Source organism: Podarcis tiliguerta (genome assembly GCF_965153285.1).
Source record: "Podarcis tiliguerta genome assembly, chromosome: 2".
NCBI classification, from domain to species: Eukaryota; Metazoa; Chordata; class Lepidosauria; order Squamata; family Lacertidae; genus Podarcis; species Podarcis tiliguerta.
In genome coordinates, this window is record NC_139535.1 from 47,493,826 (window position 1) to 47,512,657 (window position 18,832).

Consider the following 18,832-nt stretch of genomic DNA (forward strand, 5'->3'; position numbering starts at 1 on the left):
GCAAAACCAAAGAAGGGAAAGTTGCAGTCTATTTTAAATTTCACTGGCTTCCAGTGGCGTTCCTCCTTGTGAAAGCTAGCGAAGGAAGAGGGGTGGAAATCAGCTGGGACTTCTTACCCTATAATTTCCTTTAGACTGCATATTGTAGCACTTTGGAAGAGAAAGGTCTCCAGCTGTGATATCCTAATTCAGCTAGGCTGCACACAGAGGGAGAGAGTAAAAAGTGAAGTACTCAAAGTTTTAGACTGGGGGGGCAATTGCGGAACAGACTGCAGTGAAAGTGTAACAACAACCTTCCTGGCCTATAGTAGAATTTTAAGAATATGCCCTCTACTACAGTAGTGATTTAATTATTTTACTCTATTTATCACATGTCTATCCTACCCTCCTTTATTTATGTGGCATACAAAGAGAACCAGGCACCAATTCAGCATTATTAATTATCTTGGGTCTTCTGCTTAGATTGCTTCCCCACTGTCATGGATGGAATTCTAACATACAGCAGTAAATTTAGCTTGTACAATTAAAAGGCATTTGCTCCCCACTTCCCAAACCCCTGAAAAAACAGCCTCCCCCCCCCAACCCTGGTCTTTTTGCAGTAATAAAAGTGATGGGAAAATATACTACAAAATTTAGGATAACAAAACGCTTGATGTAAACAAACATGTAAATTAATGTTCAATAAACAGCAGATATTGTGTGAAAAGAAATCAGGACGAATGGCCAATAAACAGCTCATATGGAAGATTTCTTACTGTTTGGAGCATTTCAGCAAGAATTATGGGAGTGAAATCAGCCTAGTTGCACATCAACAGCAGCTAAAGTTTCAAAATGCCTGCTCTCAGTTTTTCATATCCAAATTAACAATAGTGGCCATTTACATGAAAGAATTATGTGTATTCAAAGAATCATTGGCCCGTTTTAGTTGAGGCGGGGGCTTCTATTCGTCCTCATACCCTTAAGATATCTAAGGTGACATCTTAAAATGCACAAATACTTTTCTTGGTGCACAATTTGCTTAATCTCTCTTTCAGAGAAAGTTTTTGGCAATTTTGCTTGAAACTTTAAGCGTGCAGGAGAGTTCAAATGGATGTTTTAGGGATGTGTTTGCCCCTAAACATGGAACACAGAAGTATTAGATCATTATTTGCTCTTTGGCTGGTAGATTTCATTAACTAAAGCATATGTGTTCCATCTGTTGCTGTTTACCAGGGACACTCCATATTTTCTAGTCATCTGTGGTAAATTATTTCCAGCTTTTTTGCTTTAGGTGACTCCTTCTTCTCACTGGTTGCATCCAGACACAAAGTAGAATTTAGCTAAATAAGTAGTGAGAGAGTGAGATGAGTTTTCCCCTAGCTGTTCCCCCCACAACCCTTCCAAAATATGCATATATGGGGGAATATGTAGAAAATTACATATATTTGTGAAAATTCATTATATTAGAGGAAATTGCATACAGAAAGGTTATATTAGGACAAATGCATAGTGCATGCTGGTAGATTTTCATGAAGACCTTTAATTCTTTTTTAAAAAAGTAACAAAGTGATGTAAAAATGTATCATACTAAACTTAAGGTGGGAAAAATGAGATTCTGACTACACATCAGGAAGAAGTTTCTGACAGTAAGAGCTGTTCGACAGTGGAATGAACTCTCTCATGAGGTTGTGGACTCTCCCTCCTTGGAGGTTTGTAAGCAGAGGTTGGGTGGCCACCAGTGATGGATGCTTTAGTTGCGATTCCTGCATTTCAGGGAGTTGGACTGAATGGCCCTGTGCATCCCTTCCAACTCTACAGTTCTATTATTCTATGATTTTGTTTCAAAGTGATGTAATATAATAAGGAAAAGAGATTGTGCTGTATTTGTGGCCAGTATTATGAAACAAGAATAGTCACCTGCTGTTATATCCCTCAAGATATTCTAATAACACAAAGGTCATATCTGAAAGTTATGTCTCAGGCAGCTATAATTTATCTTAGAAAATTGCCTCACAGTGGTTTTGTGAAATATTGTTATTGTAAATACATGCACTTCTCAGCTCCTGCTATATCAAAATAATGTTTTCCTCATTCAGATGCTTCCCTAAGAATGTTTCCTGCCTTCATTACAGCAAGCTTCTCTGAATGAGCTATAATATGACCTAAGCAATGAGCAAAATAAGCCATAATACTAGTCCTGGATTATTGCTCACCGAACAGGGTATTTCTCACTGTCCCACTTATGGAAGCCTCCAATGATCAAACTGCAGTAAAGGGACTCAACCCCAAATCCAGACTATCACAGAAATTACCAAAAGAACATTATATAGACACTTGTGAAAAATATCAATAGAATCCTGAGTGCTCACTGGAAGGACAGATCCTGAAGCTGAGGCTCCAATACTTTGGCCACCTCATGAGAAGAGAAGACTCCCTGGAAAAGACCCTCATGTTGGGAAAGATTGAGGGCACAAGGAGAAGGGGATGACAGAGGATGAGATGGTTGGACAGTGTTCTCAAAGCTACCAACATGAGTTTGACCAAACTGCGGGAGGCAGTGAAAGACAGGAGTGCCTGGTGTGCTCTGGTTCATGGGGTCACAAAGAGTCAGACACGATTTTAAGGTTTTATGTTAGCCATCTATTTTGAAAACACATATTTTCATGTTTTACAAATCAGTGTCACTGCTCAGGTGAGGCAGAGGTCAGCAATAAAACAACAGATCTCTGGAAGTCCATTCAACGGTGACTATGGGGTTGCAGCGCTCATCTCGCTTTCAGGCCGAGGGAGCTGGCGTTTGTCCACAGACAACTTTCCAGGTCATGTGGCCAGCGCGACTAAACCACTTCTAGTGCAACAGAACACTGTGATGGAAACCAGAGCACATGGAAATGCTGTTTACCTTACACCCACAGCGGTATCTATTTATCTACTTGCACTGGTATTCTTTCAAACTGTTAGGTTGGCAGGAGCTGGGACAGAGCAATGGGAGCTCACCCCATTGTGGGGATTCAAACCGCTGACCTTCTGATCAGCAAGCCCAAGAGGCTCAGTGGTTTAGACCACAGTTTCACCTGCGCTACACCTGTACACCTATTCCTTGGGCAGCAGATCAACAGCCCAAAAGTGGTTCCTGGGACAGAATGCACAAGAATGAGGTCACTTCATGAAAAACTGGCCAATGGGACCAGCCATCTTTTCTCCAGAATTGCACCTGCGAATGCACCATTGGCCATACTTCTCTCTCAAGAATACCTCTGTGAATTTTGCCACATCCTGATGTAGTGTTGCTCTCATTGGAGCATTCCACCTCAAGAGCGTTGCAGAAAGCAGCCAACCCACTGCATGAAACAGTGGGAAGGTTATGTTTGTTTGTAAAGAAAAGAAAAGAAAAGAAAAGAAAGACAGACCTTTGGGATGTCATCTGTAAAGGTAAGGACACTTCTTGATTGTTGCAGGTTTTCCTCCAGAAGTTTAATCCAATATCAGGGGTGCATTTTCACACACATCCTGAAACTTACAGAAATAAAAACCACTAAGACTGAATAGTTTGATCCAGCACTTCTGGGTTCTCATTGCCAGATACTTGAGTTCACTATTTAAGAAAAGAACTGAGATACATTCCATTTGTAATGAAAAGCTGCTTGTTGTTTTCTGCAGAGAGGTTTTGCAATGGAGTAGTGCTGTGCTTGAAGCAATAAAGTAATGAAGAGATGATTTCACAGTGATGTCAACCTGTTTGTTCCCAATGTCCTTAGTGAGCTTTGGATTGGTTCCTGAAGGAGAGATGATTGGGATGTTGTTGTTTTTATTGGTGGGATGCTGTTTCCCTAGTGTTGGAACACTTCTAGCAAATGTGAGGTTGCTGAGAGTTGGCACTTTTCGAAAAACTCCTGCTGCCAAATGGCCTTGCATGCTCTTTGAAGTAGGCATGGTTAGTGGGAGGAAAGAAACACAACCTTTTGTTCTGGTAGCATTTCTCCTATGCTCTGTTTTGCACGTGACGAAGTGGGTCCCTACCATCCTTGGCTCTATAGTTCTGCTTGCAATGGTGCTTCACTGATTTGTGTCCTTAATTGCACAAAGTTACAATTCAAATACCATATCACTGAATGCTTGTCCTTGTACTCAGATTCCTAAACTTATTTCTTAGCATGCATCCAGTTATATTTATTTCACCACATGAGTTATAAATTTTTATCCCTAGGGATTTCCTTTAAATGTGTATGGTGTACTGTGCAGAGCCCATTGAAACCCTTGACCACCATGAATTTTACTCATAACTTCCACCCTTGCTAGCACAGGCTGAGTCAGTCATGTACAATCTCATCACAACATGGTGCGGAGTTCACTACACATCAGGTTTGGGCTCCTGTTTGCAAACAACTGCTCAAAAATCCATTGTTACAAACAGGTGTCGATCCATGCTCATGCTTGGTATAAGTGAACAAAAAAGGTGGAAATCGGAATAGGATATCTAAAAACAGAGATTACTGTTAGTTTTAAAAAGCCATATGAGAAAATTAATGGCAACAGAAGAAAAGCATGTCTTGTTGGCATTAATTTACTGAGTGCAGTCTTTGCCGTTCCTCATCCCATTTCTCTTATTTGTATCTTATTTATGTTCTCTTCAAATGCAAGGTCAGAAATAGTCAGAGTTCTTTTTCATCGAACTCACAAATATTCTCATTCCTGGCCATCTCATTTTCTCTAGTTCCTACCTGTTACCCTAGGAACCGGCTGTTGTGTTAGCTGTACAAATTCCACAGCCACTATAGGTGGGAACTATGCAAGGTGTTATATTGGAGTGAAAAGAAGAAACATTAGTTTCACTTTGATCTTAGCATGGTGTCCAGATACGATTAGGTTTATTAAATTTATATATCACTCTGATTTATTTTTTTAAAAGGCCTGGACCAAAATTAGTGATAAGATCATATAAACCAATTTAAAAAGATTTAACAATGCAATACCATATCACAGTTACTGCCCAAATGGCCAGGAAAACAAAAACGTCCTTGTCTATTGCTGTGCCAGGGACAAGGTTGGTACCTGGTGTGTCCCCCTTGGGAGAGCATTCAATAAATTTGGGCGGCAGGGAGCTGCTGCAGGGAAAACCAGCTTCTTATAAAGAAACAGTTGTCTTTTCCATTTGATCATTCCATTTTTCCTAATGTTCATTGTTCATTATATGAACAGCTGTGTGAGGTCTGACTGTGAGGTATAAATTCCTTAAATAAATCTATAGGGGACTTGCAGAAATCCTGATAAAACAGTCAGAGTGTAGGTGGATAAGCACTTACCTGGCCACAAAATAACTTTTGAAAAAGCCCAGACACTTCACAGAGCGAAGGAAAAAATGTTGTGAATTCACAACTGTTGGTTATTCCAGTGCATTTATCCATGCTATATTAAATGCTGTATTAAATGTGTGGTTATGCACAGATTTCAAATGTCATAAATAGAGGGAAATGTAATCTCCACCAATGAAGAGGTGGTGGTGGTGGAGCCCCAAATCATTAAATCTAGAAACCATAAGAACCCAAACCCATCTGTAGGCTCCCTGTGCAGAAACCTACTACTGTAATTCATGTAGATTAAGACTGTTCACTGATACCTATGTATCATAGTTAATGATGCACCTTTAAAACTAATGTGTACATTTAATTAAAATGCATGCTATCAAATTCTCTGTATAGGTAGCATTTGTGATATTTATTGAAGGTTGCATGAAACAATGTGCAAATTAACAAATACAAGCTATCTCTCATTGTTAGAATAAGGATATATCATCTGTAACATTCTTTCCATTCTGTATAACAGTAGCACTCTCAGTTCCCCAATTACAAATTGCTTTCACTAATTAAAATTGGCCTTTAAAAATTAATTGATTAATCTACTGATTAAAGCTTGCAGTTCTCATATAAACATGCTATATTTTATTCCTCATCTTCGGTACAACTAGGGATAAGGGAAGAATCTGCCAAACTCAGATTCCTAAATTCCAAGCTCACCTGATTTGATCCAAGCAAATTAGATCACTGGTCCACTTCAGATTTCACAGTTAAGCAAATTCCTCTGTCACGAAGTATGAAGGTTATGCACTGCCTCCATACCTCTAAATATGTTTTTTTCCTTTAATCTTTTCAGAATAGGGCACCTGGAGTGGTTAGTGCATGGAACTCCTTGCCAGCACAGAGCAACAAAAGCAAGTGGCCCCAGGAATGAAAGAACTTGATGACATTCCAATGCTCTCAGGGGAATTGTGCAATGACTGCCCCTGTAAATACTGGGTTTTAATAGGTCTGTCTATCCCTTGGTATAATGGAAAGCAGGATTTAACACTTCATATTCAGTATTAGTTTCAATATTATTAATTTCTTCAGAATTTTTGTGATTTGAATTTTAAATCGGGCTCTTACAGAAATTAACAGATGTAAACATTATGGCAAAAAAATGATACCCAGTCTCAAAGATACTGAAAAGCAATGCAATTTTATTAATATGTAATGCATTTGGGGCATAATGGACCTTCCACAGAGGTGTTTTTAAAAAACAAAAACAAAAAATGACTAGGATGACAATAAATAAAAATTGCAGTGCCACTCTGTCAACCTGCATTACGCTCCCAGATCCCTATTTTCTTCCCACAAAATATGTATTTTATCATGTGCAAAAGGATTTCATTCTCATTTGTGGGTGGAATGGGATTATCTTTATCATTAAGCAATAATCAGTAATATTAATCCTGTGGAGGGTTCTGTGAGCAGAATAGTAAAGAGGTAATTTTTTCTCCTGCATCAGCTCCCACAATATTCCAGGAGAAATCCCAAACCCCTAAAGTGAATTTGGGTTTGGGTGTGTGCAAAGTCTTCACAGGTTCACAGGGAATTGGCAAATCATCATCATCATCATCTAATAATAATAATAATAATGTTCCCCTCCCTCTTCTAACAGAAGGCTCCACTAGTCAAAGAGTAAAAAGATGCTACAGGATACAACCAAAGTGCAAACCTGACCAATAACTTGTCCTTAGATTTTAAATACAATATATGAGAACATGTTACCAGAAACTATAATTTAAGGCTTCACAGCATTAAAGCAAATGATATCCTGATTAAAATGCTCAGTAGTTACAACATGTGTATAATTTCAAATTTTATTTTTAAATATAGCATTTTATGAGCAAGGATGATATTAGTATTAATTTTCTTCTGCTTTCAAAAGCTTGTGCATGACCCAGGCAGTCTTGCTGGGAAACTGAAGTAATGACAGATGGCAAGTAAATGAGGGATAAAAACTAACCTGTTAAATAATATGACATGAAATTTAGCGTTTAAATTCCCATCTGGAATGCCTTTACACTCAACTGGTCTTCTGGGGTTTCAGTGAGAGTGTACACAACATGCGGCAAATTTATGAGTCTATAATCCAATTCCAAGAGCTTGCAAATGGACTGTAGCACACATGGCTGCTTTGCTGAAACTAGGACCTCAGGGACCACATAAGGTAGCAATTACAGATCCACACAGGGTGCTCATTGCTTTTGGATTTTAGTTATGATGGCCACAGAAAGCGATACCTCTCAGCACTGGAAATCTCTCATGGTAGCTTGGTATTAGAAAGCTTCTGATGGAGAGTGCCAATTTTAAACCTGAGATTGAGGGGTGGTGGTGGCGGCGAGGGGGAGTGGGTGGAGTCAGCCAGCTCTGATATTTTTTTTAAATCTGAACATTATGCTACATTGCTGGTTAGGTATGGCGGATGACAAGAACAGAACCAAAACACAAGGGAAAGAAATGAAAGTTGTGGATATTTCAGTGCCTTGCCTGCAAGCGATGCCTTCCATCTGCCTTTAGCGCTATGAGTGAGTGAGCTTACCAGCCCAATCCTAAAAATAAATATATTTTACAGAACCATTTTGATAGCATGCATCTTCTATCATGAACCTGGTGTCAGATCCCTTTTCTGCAGAGGATGAAGCTGAGGACTCTGAATCAGAAGGGGAGTGACAAGCTGGGTCAGCTCCAGAATCACTTCCAAAAAACAAATCTGTGGTGCCGGTGCCTCTCGGGCCTCTCTGCCACCGTCACACTTGGAGGACTAGCACAGAAGTCCCAGTGTGGCCGTAGTTTCCTCCATGGCTCTGTTGGAGTAAAAGACTGCTGGAGTGGATATGACCCCATTATATGAAGAAGCACCTTTCAATGAAGGCACAGCTTTCTGTTAGAATGCAGCTCGTCCTCCTATATACAGGGCTCAGCCTCAATTTGACTGGTGCTGAGGCAACATCAGAGCTCTGCCCTCTGTTAATATTCAGGCAGAGTCCTGTGCAAGGTATGTCAAACCTGTGCCTCCCTGCTTTCCTTTAAATGCTCTCATTACCCCTGAGTTTGGGTCTAAAGGAAAGACTGTGCTACTTACTAGAGATTCCTGGAAGAGCCAAAAACTGCTCTTTGCCTCCAGGACCTTCAAGCAGACAGTAGTTCAGATCCGGATCAAAGCAGGACCTGGCGTCAGTAACCGCACCAGCATGTCAGAATAGATATAGTTGATTTAAAGAATTCAGTGAAGAGCTGCAAAGGACCCTGTTGTCCAATAATATAGACAGATTACATACAAGAAGAGTATTTCCCTGTATTGATGAGTAATGTGAGAATGGTAATTGAAATCTGCAGGAAAGTGTGTGAAATCAAAATAAGATGTTTTACTACGTATTAACTACCAAGACATATTAACCTATTACAGTGGTACCTTGGTTTAAGTACTTAATTTGTTCCAGAGGTCCATTCTTAACCTGAAACTGTTCTTAACCTGAAGCACCACTTTAGCTAATGGGGCCTCCTCCTGCTGCCGTGCCGCCAGAGCACAATTTCTGTTCTCATCCTGAAGCAAAGTTCTTAAACTGAAGCACTATTTCTGGGTTAGCGGAGTCTGTAACCTGAAGCGTATGTAACCTGAAGTGTATGTAACCCGAGGTACCACTGTACTGTGTCAAGCCATCTTTACTTTTGCATAATATGGGCAAAGAACTTCAGATCAGAGCTGAGCTTGCAACAGGTCTCTTTTTTCTCTTTGTTCTTCCAAGCTTGCAAAGTAAGCTTAGTGGCACCTTACCCCTCTCCAGGGGAGGAGGTGAAGATTTGTTAGTAAATGCTTATAAACTACTTTGAGATACCAACAATTGGCATAAACGATAATCCTTGTTGCTATTAATGGAAACAGATACAATAATTAATGGCCTATTTGGTTTCCGTTGTCAGGCTCACTAACCAGTGCAGCAGAAGATTAATATGCTCTTGCAAAGCAACCCTACCGAAGTGACCCATCCAATTAGCAGTGTTTCACACCTGCTTCCATAACAGTTTCAGATGATGAGTCTCAGTAAATGGTGAAATACAGTTATAGGACCTTGCAAGCACTGTAGCAATGCTCACATCATCAACCTCGGCAGTGCATCAGGGAAATTCTACTGATACTCAGAACATCCTGTTAATCCCTTCTAGATATTCTTCCTATACAGAATAATGCACTGCCCAGTAATGTCTTCATGATGTTTCTACAATGAACACTGTAAAGCAAACTTGCTGGCTACTGAGAGTTGGTATATGATCAGTTACTTGCATATATTTTGTGGGTTTTAATAAAGAGGATGCCATTCTCACCTCTGTCATTCTGCCTTCTCCAGGCACCTTCTCATTGTTTACTCCTTTCGACCTCATTGGGGGAGGGACTGTATATTGCAATACAAATGCAGGGTTTCCAACTCCATGTTTGCCTTATAATATTAATCTGGGGGTGGCTTTTACAGAGGAGAATTGGCAAGGGGAGGAACTGTTTTTAAGGAATTTATCAGCAACTGGGTCCTGAGGTTGAAGATAAATCTGAGGACTAGAAAAATAACCACCCACCTGCCCACTGATTCTCATTCTACAAATGTCTAGACTCTCTGTGGTACCTCAGCAAAGCCAGGTTTGGAAACTCATGTTTGCCAAAGTAGCATACAATATCAACATTAGGTAGTCCCCCATCTCAGCATGCGAAGTCTGAGTGTAGACACAATCTACAAAAAACAACCTAAGCCTATGCTCTGTTGTACAGTGCTATCTCGGGTTAAGTACTTAATTCATTCCGGAGGTCCGTTCTTAACCTGAAACTGTTCTTAACCTGAAGCACCACTTTAGCTAATGGGGCCTCCTGCTGCTGCCACACCGCCAGAGCACGATTTCTGTTCTCATCCTGAAGCAAAGTTCTTAAACTGAAGCACTATTTCTGGGTTAGCGGAGTCTGTAACCTGAAGTGTATGTAACCTGAAGCGTATGTAACCTGAGGTACCACTGTACTCAGGTAAAGCAGTACATAATCTGAGAAGGTGTGGAGTCCATCCTTTCATTCCTGTGTCTATTCCTGCTTTCTCACATGTCAGACCTGGAGATACTGATACCCATCCAACTGTCTGAATCTCTATATATAATTGAACAATTTATTGTACATGTACATTTGGGAAGGTTTTATTTTTAAAGAAAAAGAAAAACGGGTTGCTGGATGCACAAAAATGTACACTGATGCCTATGGATTTCAGGATTTAGTTCCGTTATTCCTAACCGAAATTACTGATAAACCAAAGCAAGGAATGCCTTTTGCTTTTTACCCCGTTATATATTATCTTGTTTATGTTTCATTTCATATGCCCTGAAAGAAAACTAAGTAGGTGAGTTAAAATATCCTGTCCTTCACAGTGGAAAACAAAGCAATTTAAAAGTGGAGGTTCATAATTTGCTACTTACATCTATTTCCTCTGCAAAATTGAATTTATTGAGAGGGAGAAGCAGTAGCGCCGAGGGCCTTCTGGCGGTCCCCTCATTGCGAGAAGCAAAGCTACAGGGAACCAGGTAGAGGGCCTTCTCGGTAGTGGCGCCCGCCCTGTGGAACGCCCTCCCATCAGATGTCAAAGCGATAAATAACTACCTGACATTCAGAAGACATCTTAAGGCAGCCCTATTCAGGGAAGTTTTTAATGTGTGATATTTTAATGTATTTTTGGTTTCTGTGGAAGCTGCCCAGAGTGGCTGGGGAAACCCAGCCAGATGGGCGGAGTACAAATAATAAATTATTATTATTATTATTATTATTATTGCCATTCTAATTCCAAAATAAAATGCTACTGCTGGCACGGCCACTGTGGGGTGGAAGTGCAGAGGGGATGGTGATACAGGATCCACAGCTCTCATGGGGCTCATACTCTGAGCTTTCTTATAAAAGAAGAAAGCTTGTAGTTTTAATGAGATGTTGTTTTTAAAAAAACATCACAACAAATGCTTTTAGAATACAATGTTTGCTTTCTAACAATTTTATCTTAAATTTATCCATACATTGGTTGCTGTAATTCTCCCCCATGATAACCATTTTGTGTTAGGCAGCACTCAAAGTTGCCAGTTGTGGTAAGGCAAAACCTGCAGCAACTATTGTGTCTGTGGTGCCCATGGCACTCCCTGCCTCCCCAAATAAGTGTCCTTGGGCCCTCAAAGGAGAGCGGCCACCGGTATATCTGCTTTCAGGCACACAAAATAGGTCCTCAATATGTATTCAAGTTTCTTATTCTCAATAGGTTTGGTCAAGCTTGATGTACAAGCCACAGAAAATTGCAGCAAATAGGTCCAGCTGGTTTTCCTGACATAGTATATTTTTAGAGCAGAATGCTTGTGCTTTTCAGTAGGAAATATGATTCAGTTCAAAGCTGGTTTCACATTTTAGCATGTATACATTTTTCACAGTGGAGTTACTGCTTAGGAATCATTGAGAACACGGTGCGTTGGTAAAACAATTTTCACATCACAAAATGTATCCCAGTGTCCCATTCACTTAGTGCTTTGCTCAGTGTGAAACACTGATGCACCTTACGCTACGTTTATATCCTACATGCCACCTGGTGGGTTTACACTTTTTAGAGATGTGTTTCAAACTAGGAACAATTCTTTAATAAGATTATAAATCCTAATTTGCCAGCCCACCCTGCCTGCCCCAAACAGGCCCATCCATCATAAGAAACAATATGAATATAAAGACTTCTTGTGGATTTGTTGTCATGGAAACCACATTTCGACTCTGCTATCTCCTGCATTGTTTTTTCTAGCTCTTTTCTTTCCCTAAATTACCATTCTGTCCTATATTCTACATTTTAATTTGAGTGGTGAACCTTGCTCCATTTGGAACAAAACATCCCTGAGAAAGATTTAAAAAACAAAACAAAAAAACCCTCCTGCCAAGAAGTGTTCACTTATTTTCTGTAGGTAATACAGAAATCGTCTAGGCATCTTACTAATTCTTGCATGATCCTGAAGGTGTCATCTTCCAGGTCAGATACTAAACTGACATCCTGACTGCTTGATACAAGCTTATTTGAAAGTGATTTGGATGATATTTCTTGTAGCGTCTGTGACATCTTTGATTTGTGAAGCTGTGTATGTTGTCAACTGCATAGATAAAAGGGTGTTTGAAGAGTCCAGAACTTGAATGCTACAAAGTGAAGGTTGTAGTCTTTGGTCCATATTCTGAATCATGCTTCTCTTGCTATATTGAGACAATTACCTAACTTTACAAGTACGGATTGCTTTTTTTCTTATTTTATTTCGATATTTACAACCCATTCTATATCAAACTGATCTCGTGGTGGGCAGCAAGAATACACTACTGTACATTAATAAAATGAGAGCAGACAAGACAATAAATAGAGACATGCTTATAACATCTGAACAGGCAGTGGCTATCCAGGAAAGACGTCTGGTGCTTGTACTGGATAGCTCTCAGAAAATGCTGCAGCAGCTGTGAATAAAGTAGATTCAATTTTGGGAGTAATTAGAAAAGTGACTAAAAATAAAAATTGCCAATATAATGCATAATACATATAATATATACTATATACGTAACATAATACAACTTATGGGATGAGCATATTTGGAATACTGTGCATAGTTTTCAAAATTCTATTTGATGTATTACTATTCTAATCGTTAAAAATTTTACCGGCCTTTCTCCGGGACAAGTTACAACTATTTTATAGGAGCTATTAGGTGCTGTTACACACTAATATTAATGGAAGTCTTAGGCCCTCCACAAACTTTTAAAGTAACGTATTACACATGTGGAAAGATACCCACGTCATCTTTGCCACAATCGGGACTAGAAAATTGTGGAGTTTTGAAAAAATATGGGGTCCTTGAACTCTTTGTCAGAATCACAGAATATGCACAACTCATCCCTGTATCATATTTGTCAACTTGGTTAATTTTTCATTCATTTGAAAGCAGGATCTGGAAAACGCAAATACAGGATATAACAATATGCACAATATATAATATGCATGTGAGTCCATATAATCAGGAATGGAAATGCTCCCTGCATTGGAAGGAAGGAAGGTGCTGTAAATTCTTATACAGGGACATTGGAAGAGCCTTGCTGGATCAGGCCAAAGGGCCATCACAGTCCCGCATCCTGGTCCCACAGTAGCCAACCAGATACCCATAGTATCTGAATGAAGTGGCACTCTTCCCACTTGTGATTCCCTGATACTGATATTCAGAGCCATGAACCCCAGATATGATCCTTCTGAAGGAGCAAACACATTCAAATGCCTGTTATGCTATGTCATAGCCATAATGTGAAAAACATTCCCAAATAATAGCTCTTTGCTGGAAGAAAGACTTTAGTGATTCTCAACTATAGTCCCCACTGAACAATGCTAGTCCACAGCCATTCTCTCACCAAAGCAATCTATATTATGCTAGGTGTTGTTCTCCAGAAATGTTGCTTGTCTAGCAGACAGCCCCTTTTAAGCACAAAGCCCGAATCTATACATTCATTACAATAGCAAAGCACTGATAAATAGAATTTCGCTTTCAGTTAAATTACACCTTTCATCTTGAAAGGTCACAAAGTGCTTTAGCAAATTCAGTAATAATGCAAACTGCTCTCATGGGTACAACAATAAATGGAAAATATGAAGCAGAAGGTAGCACCTTCTTTCCTCCCTCCATCCCTCCTGGCATCATTGTATAACCTCTTATTCCCTCTTGTTCATTACTCCTTTCCTATAAAAAGCTAATTTTTGCTAACCTTTGCTCAACCTAGTTTCTCCCAAATGTTCTTTGACTACAACTCCCATCATCCCTGACCATCAGGGCTAGGGCTAGCTAGGGCTAATGGGAGTTGTAGTCCAATAACATCTGGAGGGTGTCTGATTGGGTAAATCCGGTTAATCCTAATCCATTCTCAATATTAAAAATTACATTAATGGTTTTTGGGATGTCTGTAGTACCCCAATGATATTTCCAGTGTATGCTGGGGGTGATTTTGGCCAATTCAGAAATCTTGGTCCCCAAGCAACATATGGTTTGTGCCAACCTATTTACGCCTGCCCCCCCCCCCCAATATAGTTTGTTGTTCCAGGTGGCCTTTCATGTCCAGGAGGAAAATGGGAAGTGATAACTGGCTGAAATTTGGGGACATTGTACAACTTGCAATTTGTGATGGTGTCCTAGAAACAAGTAGCATTCTGTAGCACTATTGGTCCAGCATTTTTCAGCTGCTCGCATTTCTTCATTTTATATTCCTAGGATTTTTAGATGGCACAAAGCAGAGACAATTGTACAGAGGATTCTATGGAGGATTAAAGTTGACAATGGCTTGATAATCGACACACTAAGCAAAATCTCATTCAAACAAAAGCAAATGCAAAGTATTTCAGTTATGAAGTCAGAATCAGGTTTGTTAGGAGTGGGTTTTTTAAAAAACCAACAACCTAGTATTTTATCTGTATGGATGCTAAATGTTTGTAAACATGGGAAGAGATGAAATGCTAATCGCAGGATCAGCCTGTGTAAATAACAACTTGCATTAGAAGTAAAAAAAATTGTAGGAGTTATATAAAATATGCTACCTCCCAAAGGAAAAAGGCGATCATGTGGCAAAGGCTTATCACATTCTTTGCACAGAACTGGGATTCATATTCCCTGTTGTTTTCAAGGAGAAGATGATTGCATTTTGCATCTGTTCTCAGCACTGCTCAATAGCCCTAACACTGACTTAGCATTTTGCTTCTGAATGCAGTCTGATGGCATTTCCTTCTCTGGCTCTTGTTCTGTATCATCCTCTTCTCCTGTTCCTCCAGTCCAAGCAGCTGATCACCAGCTTTTGATTCAATATGTCACACAGCTAATCAGAAGGTCATTCCACAACCTTCCAAAAGTACATTAGTATTGTAGTCTCTTCATCAGTGCAACATTGTCCATTTGGGGAAAGACTGTCGCTTGCTTGGTAGAGCACCTCCTTGCATGCAAAAGGTCTCAGGTCCAATCCCTAGCATCTTCAAGTGGGGCTGCAAAAGAGTGACTCCTCCAGGAGTCCTGCCAGTGTAAGACAATGTTGAGATAGATCTAGGACAGTTTCCTATGCTATAGCTATGTCCCAGTGGCATACTTCCACTATTCTTTTGTGAATCTGTAGGCCAAACTAGATGTTATGCCATTCACACAATTATCAACTGCATGAATGGCTTTTAAAAAGGAAGCTGAAGACCTCTACCACTGCCCCCACCCACCAATCCAGACTGAGACTCAGGTGTTTATGTGAATGTAAGACAGTGGATTTTTAAAAATAAGAAAGTTTGCTCTCTGCTGTCAGAACTGCCCTCCACCTTGCATTGTAAAACAAACAAACAAACAAACAAACAAAAAAACCTTTGCAGCAAATAGAACCCCCCATTGTCATGCAAATAGGATCCAGATTGGAAACACAGGAGCAGCGAACAGTTAAGACCCCCTCCCATTCCAGCTGCCTGATCCAGGCTGGGGCCCTGGCACCTATAATTTACTTTTAAAAAGCCAATTACACAGTTGCTAATTGAGTCAATGATACCACATTCAATTTGATCCTGAGTCCTCTGAGGGGAGAGGCAGTCAGACTTCTTACGAAGGAAAAAGAAGGAAAAGTAAAATTCTAAGTTGTGTATGTAACGCCCCCCCCCCCCCCCCCGCCTTGGCTCTATATTTTCCTGCTGCCATGTTTGGCTCCCTCAGTCCATTCTTTGAGTAATGGTGTGACTTATCTGCAACCACTGGGTTAGCAACCTAGCAGGATACGAAATCTGCTTCAGTTTTCTATATTGGTCCAGACTAAATGGGTGGACTAGGTATGAGATATAAAGCAGGAAAACATGGGGAACACAGCTCTGAGACTTTGAGTGTCTTCATTTTAAAGTGCCAATGGAGAGAATTGTCATGCTTCCTGTGTGACTAGAGGCTGCAAAGATGTGCTGAGCCTGTCTAAAAAAAGCAAGTGGGAATCCCTTTGTGACAGCTGGCATTTTGTCCCTGTAATATGCATGGGAAATAAATTTAAGTAAAGTCTTGATCTTGCTTAGTGTCTTTTGATGATCTTCCATCCACCAGCCTTATTTCCCCTTAGTATATACAAGCTACACTGCACTTGATTTCCTTAAGTGTCCTATGAGATGTATGACGAACTTTCTGACTGGCTTTCCCACGTCTAATCATTACTTAATATTTAGGTTAGCAGCCTAACATGTTGCTCTTTCAGAAAGGCAGAGGGTGGTATGCAGACCCAAATTAACTACACAGCCTGATTGATTCGCCAAGATTAAGGAACGTTATCAATGGACATAAACTATTGCCCAAATATACAGTTGTTTTTTGGATTTGTGGGAATGGGCTAGAGAGCAGTACTTGCTGGAACAAGAATAGATTCATAGCTCGATGCCAGAGCACCTGCTTCTCATTCAAAATATCAAGGTCCAATCCTGACATCTCCAGGAAGGATTGGGAAAGGCTCCCATCTGAAAACCTGGACCACTGACCAGGCCCATGCAGAGCTTGTCTGAGGCCAGGGGCAGGAGTTTTATTAGAATAAAGTTACAAACTCAAAGAAACAAAAACAAAAAAACAACACAACGTCCCTGGCAGGGATCCCTAACCGGCTTTGCCCTTCCAGGGCAAGTGTACCCAGCTGCTGCTCCTCCCTCTGTATGGGCCTGCCACTGACAATCAGTGTAGACCAAGCTGAGCTAGATGGACCAATGGCCTGACTGAGTATAAAGTCGCTTCCTGTGCTTGTGAGTGGTGACAATGAAGTAAATGCTAGCTTTGTGCATGGCCATACAACTGCTAAGTTCCTTAGAATGCTGCACGCTCCTGTTGAGCCTTAAACAAAACCATTCAATCCAAGCCTTTCACATCCGGCTCCTAACAGAGACTTCTCTGCCTTGTGTGATGACTGTAAGGATAAATAAAAGCACAGAGGCTTGGGGATGCATATATTGTGTTTATTGAGTTTATATCCTGCCCTACTTCCAAAGGAGCCCAGGGCAGAAAACACATCAACATTTCTCTCTCTCTCTGTGTGTGTGTGTGTGTGAGAGAGAGAGAGAGAGAGGGAGAGAGATAGAGAAAAAAACACCCTATTACAGTTAAAAATGTCTAAAAACAGGTAGGGTTAAAAACATTATTTCATCCAGCAATCTCAGTGTTTCCAGGAATACACACACACACACACACACACACACAGATGTAGAGAACATATGTTGCATAAATAACATGGAAGCATTAACAAGCCTAAACATCATAGGACCAGTGATGTGATATTATCTTAAACTTTTAGCCATTTAAAGTGAAGACCAGCACTGTCAAAATACTTTACAGTTTCTTTCTTATGCTAGGAAAAACTAAATATATTGAAAATAAATGACCCCATACTAGGTTATTGCTTCAAAAGCAGCAATGTAAGGGATAGTCTTCTGCTGCTTCTTTCCGACCAATGTCCAAAGTATGAACAAAATACATAAAATACTTACGCACATTTACTTGGGAATAAGTCCCATTGAATTCACTGGGACTTGCTTTTGAGTAAACATGCATAACATTGTGCTATTAAGGCAACTAATCACCTTGCTCTTAACTGCTTTTAGCTGATTCACCAATTAACTAATTACAAATTAGCAAATTTGAATGCAGATTATTTTGGGGGAATATTTAATGAGGATGTTTATCTTTGCTAATTAGCATAGGTTAATTGTGTATAGGTAAAAAACCCATTCAGCCCATTCCAAGAATCAAGAGATGCACAAAGGATGCTTACAGAAATTGCAGTCACTTCGTTATATGGGAAATCTCTACTTAAAATTCATAATCTGAAATAATTAGCTGATCCATTGACCAATCACATTTAGTTAGAAGGTAACCAAATGGACTGGAAACTAGGCTAAATGTGCTAGTTAATCTCCATATACAGTAGACTGCTGGTTAATATTAGGAATTTGGATACAGGACAGGCAATGCAGGGTAATTTCGAGAAGATGCATAAATAGGAATGGACAGGGTCAAAACTGAAAGATAGCAGATTTGGACTGGATTCCATTTTAAGGCACCTATTTATCTTGTAAAGTAGAGGATGGAAATGGGAAGAGTATATAACAGGATACAGGTGTGCATTGGCAATCTGCTGACAGAGAAATAACATAAACTTGAATTTAAAAAAATGCAAATTTGAGGAGGTTCCCATTTTAGAAAGGACGATAATTGCTTGAATAAACATCACTTCATTCCCTGAAAATATAAGGAAGGCATCGTGTAATAGGAAGACAGGAAAAAATCTACACAAAACCCTGTGACATAGCTAACATATGTCAGTGCAAATTCAATTCAACTCTGGTTGCCCAGCATAGGATGCGTTAACAAAGCACTTGGAATGCTTAACACCAGAGCAAGGAATTTATGCAAAGGAAAATTCAAATGGACAGAACAAAATTGCAGCCTTCCATGAAAGAACATTGCAGAGTAAATTT

General features: G+C 39.9%; 1 long non-coding RNA gene across 1 annotated transcript in view; it reads right to left on the bottom strand.

The window, feature by feature from the left end:
- Nucleotides 1-12,670: 12,670 nt before the first annotated feature.
- The window catches only part of LOC310672292, a 47,788-nt gene continuing 41,626 nt past the window's right edge, over nt 12,671-18,832 (bottom strand). Inside the window, exon 3 of the long non-coding RNA XR_014508497.1 lies at nt 12,671-12,801. This is a non-coding gene — a long non-coding RNA (uncharacterized lncRNA). The remainder of the gene's footprint in view (nt 12,802-18,832) is intronic.